Here is a 12,318-nt window from a genome sequence, read left to right on the forward strand (position 1 = left end):
CGCAGTTGGTTGATCTTTTCCCGGCTGTTGCTTAATCTGATCCCCGCTGCTCCTGATACTAAGGGCAGCTGCTTTATGTGCTCCCGTCTGTTGGACAATGGCTTCCCCGCAGTTGGTTGATGTTTTCCCCGCCGTTGGTGGAAGTTTTCCCGGGACTGGTTCATGAGTTCCCACGAAACTGGTTAATGAGTTCCCACGAAAATGGTTAATGAATTCCCCCGCGGTTGGTTGATCTTTTCCCGGCTGTTGCTTAATCTGATCCCCGCTGCTCCTGATACTAAGGGCAGCTGCTTAATGTGCTCCCCCCTGTTGGACAATGGCTTCCCCGCCGTTGGTTCATGTTTTCCCCGCCTTTGGTGTAAGTTTTCCCGAAACAGGTTAATGAGTTCCCCCGAAACTGGTTAATGAGTTCCCACGAAACTGGTTAATGAGTTCCCCCGCAGTTGGTTGATCTTTTCCCGACAGTTGCTTAATCTGATCCCCGCTGCTCCTGATACTAAGGGCAGATGCTTAATGTGCTCCCCCCTGTTGGACAATGGCTTCCCCGCCGTTGGTTCATGTTTTCCCCGTCTTTGGTTGAGGTTTTCCCGAAACTGGTTGATGAGTTCCCCCGAAACTGGTTAATGAGTTCCCACGAAACTGGTTAATGTGTTCCCCCGCAGTTGGTTGATCTTTTCCCGGCTGTTGCTTAATCTGATCCCCGCTGCTCCTGATACTAAGGGCAGCTGCTGAATGTGCTCCCCACTGTTGGACAATGGCTTCCCCGCCGTTGGTTCATGATTTCCCCCCCTTTGTTTGAGGTTTTCCCGAAACTGGTTAATGAGTTCCCCCGAAACTGGTTAATGAGTTCCCACGAAACTGGTTAATGAGTTCCCCCGCAGTTGGTTGATCTTTTCCCGGCTGTTGCTTAATCTGATCCCCTCTGCTCCTGATACTAAGGGCAGCTGCTTAATGTGCTCCCGTCTGTTGGACAATGGCTTCCCCGCCGTTGGTTCATGTTTTCCCCGCCTTTGGTGGAAGTTTTCCCGAAACTGGTTAATGAGTTCCCCCGAAACTGGTTAATGAGTTCCCACGAAACTCGTTAATGAGTTCCCCCGCGGTTGGCTGATCTTTTCCCGGCTGTTGCTTAATCTGATCCCCGCTGCTCCTGATACTAAGGGCAACTGCTTAATGTGCTCCCCCCTGTTGGACAATGGCTTCCCCGCCGTTGGTTGATGTTTTCCCCGCCTTTGGTGGAAGTTGTCCCGAAACTGGTTCATGAGTTCCCACGAAACTGGTTAATGAGTTCCCACGAAACTGGTTAATGAGTTCCCCCGCGGTTGGTTGATCTTTTCCCGGCTGTTGCTTAATCTGATCCCCGCTGCTCCTGATACTAAGGGGAGCTGCTTGATGTGCTCCCCCCTTTTGGACAATGGCTTCCCCGCCGTTGGTTGATGTTTTCCCCGCCTTTGGTGTAAGTTTTCCCGAAACTGGTTGATGAGTTCCCCCGAAACTGGTTAATGAGTTCCCACGAAACTGGTTAATGAGTTCCCCCTCAGTTGGTTGATCTTTTCCCGGCTGTTGCTTAATCTGATCCCCGCTGCTCCTGATACTAAGGGCAGCTGCTTAATGTGCTCCCCCCTGTTGGACAATGGCTTCCCCGCCGTTGGTTCATGCTTTCCCCGCCTTTGGTTGAGGTTTTCCCGAAACTGGTTAATGAGTTCCCCCGAAACTGGTTAATGAGTTCCCACGAAACTGGTTAATGAGTTCCCCCGCAGTTGGTTGATCTTTTCCCGGCTGTTGCTTAATCTGATCCCCGCTGCTCCTGATACTAAGGGCATCTGCTTAATGTGCTCCCCCCTGTTGGACAATGGCTTCACCCCCGTTGGTTCATGTTTTCCCCGCCTTTGGGTGAGGTTTTCCCGAAACTGGTTAATGAGTTCCACCGGAACTGGTTAATGAGTTCCCACGAAACTGGTTAATGAGTTCCCCCGCAGTTCGTTGATCTTTTCCCGGCTGTTGCTTAATCTGATCCCCGCTGCTCCTGATACTAAGGGCACCTGCTTAATGTGCTCCCCTCTGTTGGACAATGGCTTCCCCGCCGTTGGTTGATGTTTTCCCCGCCTTTGGTGGATGTTTTCCCGAAACTGGTTAATGAGTTCCCACGAAACTGGTTAATGAGTTCCCACGAAACTGGTTAATGAGTTCCCCCGCGGTTGGTTGATCTTTTCCCGGCTGTTGCTTAATCTGATCCCCGCTGCTCCTGATACTAAGGGCAGCTGCTTAATGTGCTCCCCCCTGTTGGACAATGGCTTCCCCGCCGTTGGTTGATGTTTTCCCCGCCTTTGGTGGAAGATTTCCCGAACCTGGTTAATGAGTTCAAACGAAACTGGTTAATGAGTTCCCACGAAACTGGTTAACGAGTTCCCCCGCAGTTGGTTGATCTTTTCCCGGCTGTTGCGTAATCTGATCCCCGCTGCTCCTGATACTAAGGGCAGCTGCTTAATGTGCTCCCCCCTGTTGGACAATGGCTTCCCCGCCGTTGGTTCATGTTTTCCCCTCGTTTGGTGGAAGTTTTCCCGAAACTGGTTAATGAGTTCCCACGAAACTGGTTAATGAGTTCCCCACGAAACTGGTTAATGAGTTCCCCCGCGGTTGGCTGATCTTTTCCCGGCTGTTGCTTAATCTGTTCCCCGCTGCTCCTGATACTAAGGGCAGCTGCTTAATGTACTCCCCCCTGTTGGACAATGGCTTCCCCGCCGTTGGTTCATGTTTTCTCCGCCTTTGATTGAAGTGTTCCCGAAACTGGTTAATGAGTTCCCACGAAACTGGTTAATGTGTTCCCCCGAAGTTGGTTAATGAGTTCCCCCGCAGTTGGTTGATCTTTTCCCGGCTGTTGCTTAATCTGATCCCCTCTGCTCCTGATACTAAGGGCAGCTTCTTAATGTGCTCCCCCCTGTTGGACAATGGCTTCCCCGTCGTTGGTTCATGTTTTCCCAGCCTTTGGTGGAAGTTTTCCCGAAACTGGTTAATGAGTTCCCCCGAAACTGGTTAATGAGCTCCCACGAAACTGGTTAATGAGTTCCCCCGCGGTTGGCTGATATTTTCCCGGCTGTTGCTTAATCTGATCCCCGCTGCTCCTGATACGAAGGGCAGCTGCTTAATGTGCTCCCCCCTGTTGGACAATGGCTTCCCCGCCGTCGGTTGATGTTTTCCCCGCCTTTGGTGTAAATTTTCCCGAAACTGGTTGATGGGTTCCCCCGAAACTGGTTAATGAGTTCCCACGAAACTGGTTAATGAGTGCCCCCGCAGTTGGTTGATCTTTTCCCGGCTGTTGCTTAATCTGATCCCCGCTGCTCCTGATACTAAGGGCAGCTGCTTAATGTGCTCCCCCCTGTTGGACAATGGCTTCCCCGCCGTTGGTTCATGTTTTCCCCGCCTTTGGTTGAGGTTTTCCCGAAACTGGTTAATGAGTTCCCCCGAAACTGGTTAATGATTTCCCTCGAAACTGGTTAATGAGTTCCCCCGCAGTTGGTTGATCTTTTCCCGGCTGTTGCTTAATCTGATCCCCGCTGCTCCTGATAATAAGGGCAGCTGCTTAATGTGCTCCCCACTGTTGGACAATGGCGTCCCCGCCGTTGGTTCATGTTTTCCCCGCCTTTGGTTGAGGTTTTCCCGAAACTGGTTAATGAGTTCCCCCGAAACTGGTTAATGAGTTCCCACGAAACTGGTTAATGAGTTCCCCCGCAGTTGGTTGATCTTTTCCCGGCTGTTGCTTAATCTGATCCCCTCTGCTCCTGATACTCAGGGCAGCTGCTTAATGTGCTCGCGTCTGTTGGACAATGGCTTCCCCGCCGTTGGTTCATGTTTTCCCCGCCTTTGGTGTAAGTTTTCCCGAAACTGGTTAATGAGTTCCCCCGAAACTGGTTAATGAGTTCCCACGAAACTGGTTAATGAGTTCCCCCGCAGTTGGTTGATCTTTTCCCGGCTGTTGCTTAATCTGATCCCCGCTGCTCCTGATACTAAGGGCAGCTGCTTTATGTGCTCCCGTCTGTTGGACAATGGCTTCCCCGCAGTTGGTTGATGTTTTTCCCGCCGTTGGTGGAAGTTTTCCCGGGACTGGTACATGAGTTCCCACGAAACTGGTTAATGAGTTCCCACGAAAATGGTTAATGAATTCCCCCGCGGTTGGTTGATCTTTTCCCGGCTGTTGCTTAATCTGATCCCCGCTGCTCCTGATACTAAGGGCAGCTGCTTAATGTGCTCCCCCCTGTTGGACAATGGCTTCCCCGCCGTTGGTTCATGTTTTCCCCGCCTTTGGTGTAAGTTTTCCCGAAACAGGTTAATGAGTTCCCCCGAAACTGGTTAATGAGTTCCCACGAAACTGTTTAATGAGTTCCCCCACAGTTGGTTGATCTTTTCCCGGCTGTTGCTTAATCTGATCCCCGCTGCTCCTGATACTAAGGGCAGCTGCTTAATGAGCTCCCCCCTGTTGGAAAATGGCTTCCCCGCCGTTGGTTCATGTTTTCCCCGCCTTTGGTGTAACTTTTCCCGAACCTGGTTAATGAGTTCCCCCGAAACTGGTTAATGAGTTCCCACGAGACTGGTTAATGAGTTCCCCCGCAGTTGGTTGATCTTTTCCCGACAGTTGCTTAATCTGATCCCCGCTGCTCCTGATACTAAGGGCAGCTGCTTAATGTGCTCCCCCCTGTTGGACAATGGCTTCCCCGCCGTTGGTTCATGTTTTCCCCGTCTTTGGTTGAGGTTTTCCCGAAACTGGTTGATGAGTTCCCCCCAAACTGGTTAATGAGTTCCCACGAAACTGGTTAATGAGTTCCCCCGCAGTTGGTTGATCTTTTCCCGGCTGTTGCTTAATCTGATCCCCGCTGCTCCTGATACTAAGGGCAGCTGCTGAATGTGCTCCCGTCTGTTGGACAATGGCTTCCCCGCCGTTGGTTCATGTTTTCCCCGCCTTTGGTGGAAGTTTTCCCGAAACTGGTTAATGAGTTCCCCCGAAACTGGTTAATGAGTTCCCACGAAACTCGTTAATGAGTTCCCCCGCGGTTGGCTGATCTTTTCCCGGCTGTTGCTTAATCTGATCCCCGCTGCTCCTGATACTAAGGGCAACTGCTTAATGTGCTCCCCCCTGTTGGACAATGGCTTCCCCGCCGTTGGTTGATGTTTTCCCCGCCTTTGGTGGAAGTTGTCCCGAAACTGGTTCATGAGTTCCCACGAAACTGGTTAATGAGTTCCCACGAAACTGGTTAATGAGTTCCCCCGCGGTTGGTTGATCTTTTCCCGGCTGTTGCTTAATCTGATCCCCGCTGCTCCTGATACTAAGGGGAGCTGCTTGATGTGCTCCCCCCTGTTGGACAATGGCTTCCCCGCCGTTGGTTGATGTTTTCCCCGCCTTTGGTGTAAGTTTTCCCGAAACTGGTTGATGAGTTCCCCCGAAACTGGTTAATGAGTTCCCACGAAACTGGTTAATGAGTTCCCCCTCAGTTGGTTGATCTTTTCCCGGCTGTTGCTTAATCTGATCCCCGCTGCTCCTGATACTAAGGGCAGCTGCTTAATGTGCTCCCCCCTGTTGGACAATGGCTTCCCCGCCGTTGGTTCATGCTTTCCCCTCCTTTGGTTGAGGTTTTCCCGAAACTGGTTAATGAGTTCCCCCGAAACTGGTTAATGAGTTCCCACGAAACTGGTTAATGAGTTCCCCCGCAGTTGGTTGATCTTTTCCCGGCTGTTGCTTAATCTGATCCCCGCTGCTCCTGATACTAAGGGCATCTGCTTAATGTGCTCCCCCCTGTTGGACAATGGCTTCCCCCCCGTTGGTTCATGTTTTCCCCGCCTTTGGGTGAGGTTTTCCCGAAACTGGTTAATGAGTTCCACCGGAACTGGTTAATGAGTTCCCACGAAACTGGTTAATGCGTTCCCCCGCAGTTCGTTGATCTTTTCCCGGCTGTTGCTTAATCTGATCCCCGCTGCTCCTGATACTAAGGGCAGCTGCTTAATGTGCTCCCCTCTGTTGGACAATGGCTTCCCCGCCGTTGGTTGATGTTTTCCCCGCCTTTGGTGGATGTTTTCCCGAAACTGGTTAATGAGTTCCCACGAAACTGGTTAATGAGTTCCCACGAAACTGGTTAATGAGTTCCCCCGCGGTTGGTTGATCTTTTCCCGGCTGTTGCTTAATCTGATCCCCGCTGCTCCTGATACTAAGGGCAGCTGCTTAATGTGCTCCCCGCTGTTGGACAATGGCTTCCCCGCCGTTGGTTGATGTTTTACCCGCCTTTGGTGGAAGATTTCCCGAACCTGGTTAATGAGTTCAAACGAAACTGGTTAATGAGTTCCCACGAAACTGGTTAACGAGTTCCCCCGCAGTTGGTTGATCTTTTCCCGGCTGTTGCGTAATCTGATCCCCGCTGCTCCTGATACTAAGGGTAGCTGCTTAATGTGCTCCCCCCTGTTGGACAATGGCTTCCCCGCCGTTGGTTCATGTTTTCCCCTCGTTTGGTGGAAGTTTTCCCGAAACTGGTTAATGAGTTCCCACGAAACTGGTTAATGAGTTCCCCACGAAACTGGTTAATGAGTTCCCCCGCGGTTGGCTGATCTTTTCCCGGCTGTTGCTTAATCTGTTCCCCGCTGCTCCTGAAACTAAGGGCAGCTGCTTAATGTACTCCCCCCTGTTGGACAATGGCTTCCCCGCCGTTGGTTCATGTTTTCTCCGCCTTTGATTGAAGTGTTCCCGAAACTGGTTAATGAGTTCCCACGAAACTGGTTAATGTGTTCCCCCGAAGTTGGTTAATGAGTTCCCCCGCAGTTGGTTGATCTTTTCCCGGCTGTTGCTTAATCTGATCCCCTCTGCTCCTGATACTAAGGGCAGCTTCTTAATGTGCTCCCCCCTGTTGGACAATGGCTTCCCCGTCGTTGGTTCATGTTTTCCCAGCCTTTGGTGGAAGTTTTTCCGAAACTGGTTGATGATTTCCCCCGAAACTGGTTAATGAGTTCCCACGAAACTGGTCAATGAGTGCCCCCGCAGTTGGTTGATCTTTACGGCTGTTGCTTAATCTGATCCCCGCTGCTCCTGATACTAAGGGCAGCTGCTTAATGTGCTCCCCCCTGTTGGACAATGGCTTCCCCGCCGTTGGTTCATGTTTTCGCCGCCTTTGGTTGAGGTTTTCCCGAAACTGGATAATGAGTTCCCCCGAAACTGGTTAATGAGTTCCCTCGAAACTGGTTAATGAGTTCCCCCGCAGTTGGCTGATCTTTTCCCGGCTGTTGCTTAATCTGATCCCCGCTGCTCCTGATACTAAGGGCAACTGCTTAATGTGCTCCCCCCTGTTGGACAATGGCTTCCCCGCCGTTGGTTGATGTTTTCCCCGCCTTTGGTGGAAGTTGTCCCGAAACTGGTTCATGAGTTCCCACGAAACTGGTTAATGAGTTCCCACGAAACTGGTTAATGAGTTCCCCCGCGGTTGGTTGATCTTTTCCCGGCTGTTGCTTAATCTGATCCCCGCTGCTCCTGATACTAAGGGGAGCTGCTTGATGTGCTCCCCCCTGTTGGACAATGGCTTCCCCGCCGTTGGTTGATGTTTTCCCCGCCTTTGGTGTAAGTTTTCCCGAAACTGGTTGATGAGTTCCCCCGAAACTGGTTAATGAGTTCCCACGAAACTGGTTAATGAGTTCCCCCTCAGTTGGTTGATCTTTTCCCGGCTGTTGCTTAATCTGATCCCCGCTGCTCCTGATACTAAGGGCAGCTGCTTAATGTGCTCCCCCCTGTTGGACAATGGCTTCCCCGCCGTTGGTTCATGCTTTCCCCGCCTTTGGTTGAGGTTTTCCCGAAACTGGTTAATGAGTTCCCCCGAAACTGGTTAATGAGTTCCCACGAAACTGGTTAATGAGTTCCCCCGCAGTTGGTTGATCTTTTCCCGGCTGTTGCTTAATCTGATCCCCGCTGCTCCTGATACTAAGGGCATCTGCTTAATGTGCTCCCCCCTGTTGGACAATGGCTTCCCCCCCGTTGGTTCATGTTTTCCCCGCCTTTGGGTGAGGTTTTCCCGAAACTGGTTAATGAGTTGCACCGGAACTGGTTAATGAGTTCCCACGAAACTGGTTAATGCGTTCCCCCGCAGTTCGTTGATCTTTTCCCGGCTGTTGCTTAATCTGATCCCCGCTGCTCCTGATACTAAGGGCAGCTGCTTAATGTGCTCCCCTCTGTTGGACAATGGCTTCCCCGCCGTTGGTTGATGTTTTCCCCGCCTTTGGTGGATGTTTTCCCGAAACTGGTTAATGAGTTCCCACGAAACTGGTTAATGAGTTCCCACGAAACTGGTTAATGAGTTCCCCCGCGGTTGGTTGATCTTTTCCCGGCTGTTGCTTAATCTGATCCCCGCTGCTCCTGATACTAAGGGCAGCTGCTTAATGTGCTCCCCGCTGTTGGACAATGGCTTCCCCGCCGTTGGTTGATGTTTTACCCGCCTTTGGTGGAAGATTTCCCGAACCTGGTTAATGAGTTCAAACGAAACTGGTTAATGAGTTCCCACGAAACTGGTTAACGAGTTCCCCCGCAGTTGGTTGATCTTTTCCCGGCTGTTGCGTAATCTGATCCCCGCTGCTCCTGATACTAAGGGTAGCTGCTTAATGTGCTCCCCCCTGTTGGACAATGGCTTCCCCGCCGTTGGTTCATGTTTTCCCCTCGTTTGGTGGAAGTTTTCCCGAAACTGGTTAATGAGTTCCCACGAAACTGGTTAATGAGTTCCCCACGAAACTGGTTAATGAGTTCCCCCGCGGTTGGCTGATCTTTTCCCGGCTGTTGCTTAATCTGTTCCCCGCTGCTCCTGATACTAAGGGCAGCTGCTTAATGTACTCCCCCCTGTTGGACAATGGCTTCCCCGCCGTTGGTTCATGTTTTCTCCGCCTTTGATTGAAGTGTTCCCGAAACTGGTTAATGAGTTCCCACGAAACTGGTTAATGTGTTCCCCCGAAGTTGGTTAATGAGTTCCCCCGCAGTTGGTTGATCTTTTCCCGGCTGTTGCTTAATCTGATCCCCTCTGCTCCTGATACTAAGGGCAGCTTCTTAATGTGCTCCCCCCTGTTGGACAATGGCTTCCCCGTCGTTGGTTCATGTTTTCCCAGCCTTTGGTGGAAGTTTTTCCGAAACTGGTTGATGAGTTCCCCCGAAACTGGTTAATGAGTTCCCACGAAACTGGTCAATGAGTGCCCCCGCAGTTGGTTGATCTTTACGGCTGTTGCTTAATCTGATCCCCGCTGCTCCTGATACTAAGGGCAGCTGCTTAATGTGCTCCCCCCTGTTGGACAATGGCTTCCCCGCCGTTGGTTCATGTTTTCGCCGCCTTTGGTTGAGGTTTTCCCGAAACTGGATAATGAGTTCCCCCGAAACTGGTTAATGAGTTCCCTCGAAACTGGTTAATGTGTTCCCCCGCAGTTGGTTGATCTTTTCCCGGCTGTTTCTTAATCTGATCCCCGCTGCTCCTGATACTAAGGGCAGCTGCTTAATGTGCTCCCCACTGTTGGACAATGGCGTCCCCGCCGTTGGTTCATGTTTTCCCCGCCTTTGGTTGAGGTTTTCCCGAAACTGGTCAATGAGTTCCCCCGAAACTGGTTAATGAGTTCCCACGAAACTGGTTCATGAGTTCCCCCGCGGTTGGCTGATCTTTTCCCGGCTGTTGCTTAATCTGATTCCCGCTGCTCCTGATACTAAGGGCAGCTGCTTAATGTGCTCCCGTCTGTTGGACAATAGCTTCCCCGCCGTTGGTTCATGTTTTCCCCGCCTTTGGTGGAAGTTTTCCCGAAACTGGTGAATGAGTTGCCCCGAAACTGGTGAATGGGTTCCCACGAAACTGGTTAATGAGTTCCCCCGCGGTTGGTTGATCTTTTCCCGGCTGTTGCTTAATCTGATCCCCGCTGCTCCTGATACTAAGGGCAGCTGCTTAATGTGCTCCCCTCTGTTGGACAATGGCTTCCCCGCCGTTGGTTGATGTTTTCCCCGCCTTTGGTGTAAGTTTTCCCGAAACTGGTTCATGAGTTCCCCCGAAACTGGTTAATGAGTTCCCACGAAACTGGTTAATGAGTTCCCCCGCAGTTGGTTGATCTTTTCCCGGCTGTTGCTTAATCTGATCCCCGCCGCTCCTGATACTGAGGGCAGCTGCTTAATGTGCTCCCCCCTGTTGGACAATGGCTTCCCCGCCGTTGGTTGTTGTTTTCCCCGCCTTTGGTGGAAGTTTTCCCGAAACTGGTTCATGAGTTTCCACGAAACTGGTTAATGAGTTCCCCCGAAGTTGGTTAATGAGTTCCCCCGCAGTTGTTTGATCTTTTCCCGGCTGTTGCTTAATCTGATCCCCTCTGCTCCTGAGACTAAGGGCAGCTGCTTAATGTGCTCCCCCCTTTTGGACAATGGCTTCCCCGCCGTTGGTTGATGTTTTCCCCGCCTTTGGTGGAAGTTTTCCCGAAACTGCTTAATGAGTTCCCACGAAACTGCTTAATGAGTTCCCCCGCAGTTGGTTGACCTTTTCCCGGCTGTTGCTTAATCTGATCCCCGCTGCTCCTGATCCTAAGGGCAGCTGCTTAATGTGCTCCCCCCTGTTGGACAATGGCTTGCCGCCGTTGGTTCATGTTTTCCCCGCCTTTGGTTGAGGTTTTCCCGAAACTGGTTAATGAGTTCCCCCGAAACTGGTTAATGAGTTCCCACGAAACTGGTTAATGAGTTCCCCCGCAGTTGGTTGATCTTTTCCCGGCTGTTGCTTCATCTGATCCCCGCTGCTCCTGATACTAAGGGCAGCTGCTTAATGTGCTCCCGTCTGTTGGACAATGGCTTCCCCGCCGTTGGTTCATGTTTTCCCCGCCTTTGGTGGAGGTTTTCCCGAAACTGGTTAATGAGTTCCCACGAAACTGGTTAATGAGTTCCCACGAAACTGGTTAATGAGTTCCCCCTCGGTTGGTTGATCTTTTCCCAGCTGTTGCTTAATCTGATCCCCGCTGCTCCTGATACTAAGGGCAGCTGCTTAATGTGCTCCCCCCCGTTGGACAATGGCTTCCCCGCCGTTGGTTGATGTTTTCCCCGCCTTTGATGTACGTTTTCCCGAAACTGGTCAATGAGTTCCCCCGAAACTGGTTAATGAGTTCCCACGAAACTGGTTTTTGAGTTCCCCCGCAGTTGGTTGATCTTTTCCCGGCTGTTGCTTAATCTGATCCCCGCTGCTCCTGATACTAAGGGCAGCTGCTTAATGTGCTCCCCCCCCTGTTGGACAATGGCTTCCCCGCCGTTGGTTGATGTTTTCCCCGCCTTTGGTGTATGTTTTCCCGAAACTGGTTGATGGGTTCCCCCGAAACTGGTTAATGAGTTCCCACGAAACCGGTGAATGAGTTCCCCCGCAGTTGGTTGATCTTTTCCCGGCTGTTGCTGAATCTGATCCCCGCTGCTCCTGATACTAAGGGCAGCTACTTAATGTGCTCCCCCCTGTTGGACAATGGCTTCCCCGCCGTTGGTTCATGTTTTCCCCGCCTTTGGTTGAGGTTTTCCCGAAACTTGTTAATGAGTTCCCCCGAAACTGGTTAATGAGTTCCCACGAAACTGGTTAATGAGTTCCCCCGCAGTTGGTTGATCTTTTCCCGGCTGTTGCTTAATCTGATCCCCGCTGCTCCTGATACTAAGGGCAGCTGCTTAATGTGCTCCCCCCTGTTGGACAATGGCTTCCCCGCCGTTGGATCATGTTTTCCCCGCCTTTGGTTGAGGTTTTCCCGAAACTGGTTAATGGGTTCCCCCGAAACTGGTTAATGAGTTCCCACGAAACTGGTTAATGAGTTCCCCCGCAGTTGGTTGATCATTTCCCGGCTGTTGCTTAATCTGATCCCCGCTGCTCCTTATACTAAGGGCAGCTGCTTAATGTGCTCCCCACTGTTGGAAAATGGCTTCCCCGCCGTTGGTTCATGATTTCCCCGCCTTTGGTTGAGGTTTTCCCGAAAATGGTTAATGAGTTCCCCTGAAACTGGTTAATGAGTTCCCACGAAACTGGTTAATGAGTTCCCCCGCAGTTGGTTGATCTTTTCCCGGCTGTTGCTTTATCTGATCCCCGCTGCTCCTGATACTAAGGGCAGCTGCTTAATGTGCTCCCCCCTGTTGGACAATTGCTTCCCCGCCGTTGGTTCATGTTTTCCCGCCTTTGGTGGAAGTTTTCCCGAAACTGGTTAATGAGTTCCAACGAAACTGGTTAATGAGTTCCCCCGAAACTGGTTAATGAGTTCCCCCGCTGTTGGCTGATCTTTTCCCGGCTGTTTCTTAATCTGTTTCCCGCTGCTCCTGATACTAAGGGCAGCTGCTTCATG

The sequence above is a fragment of the Mustelus asterias genome, unplaced genomic scaffold (assembly GCF_964213995.1).
Source record: "Mustelus asterias unplaced genomic scaffold, sMusAst1.hap1.1 HAP1_SCAFFOLD_36, whole genome shotgun sequence".
Classification (NCBI taxonomy): Eukaryota; Metazoa; Chordata; class Chondrichthyes; order Carcharhiniformes; family Triakidae; genus Mustelus; species Mustelus asterias.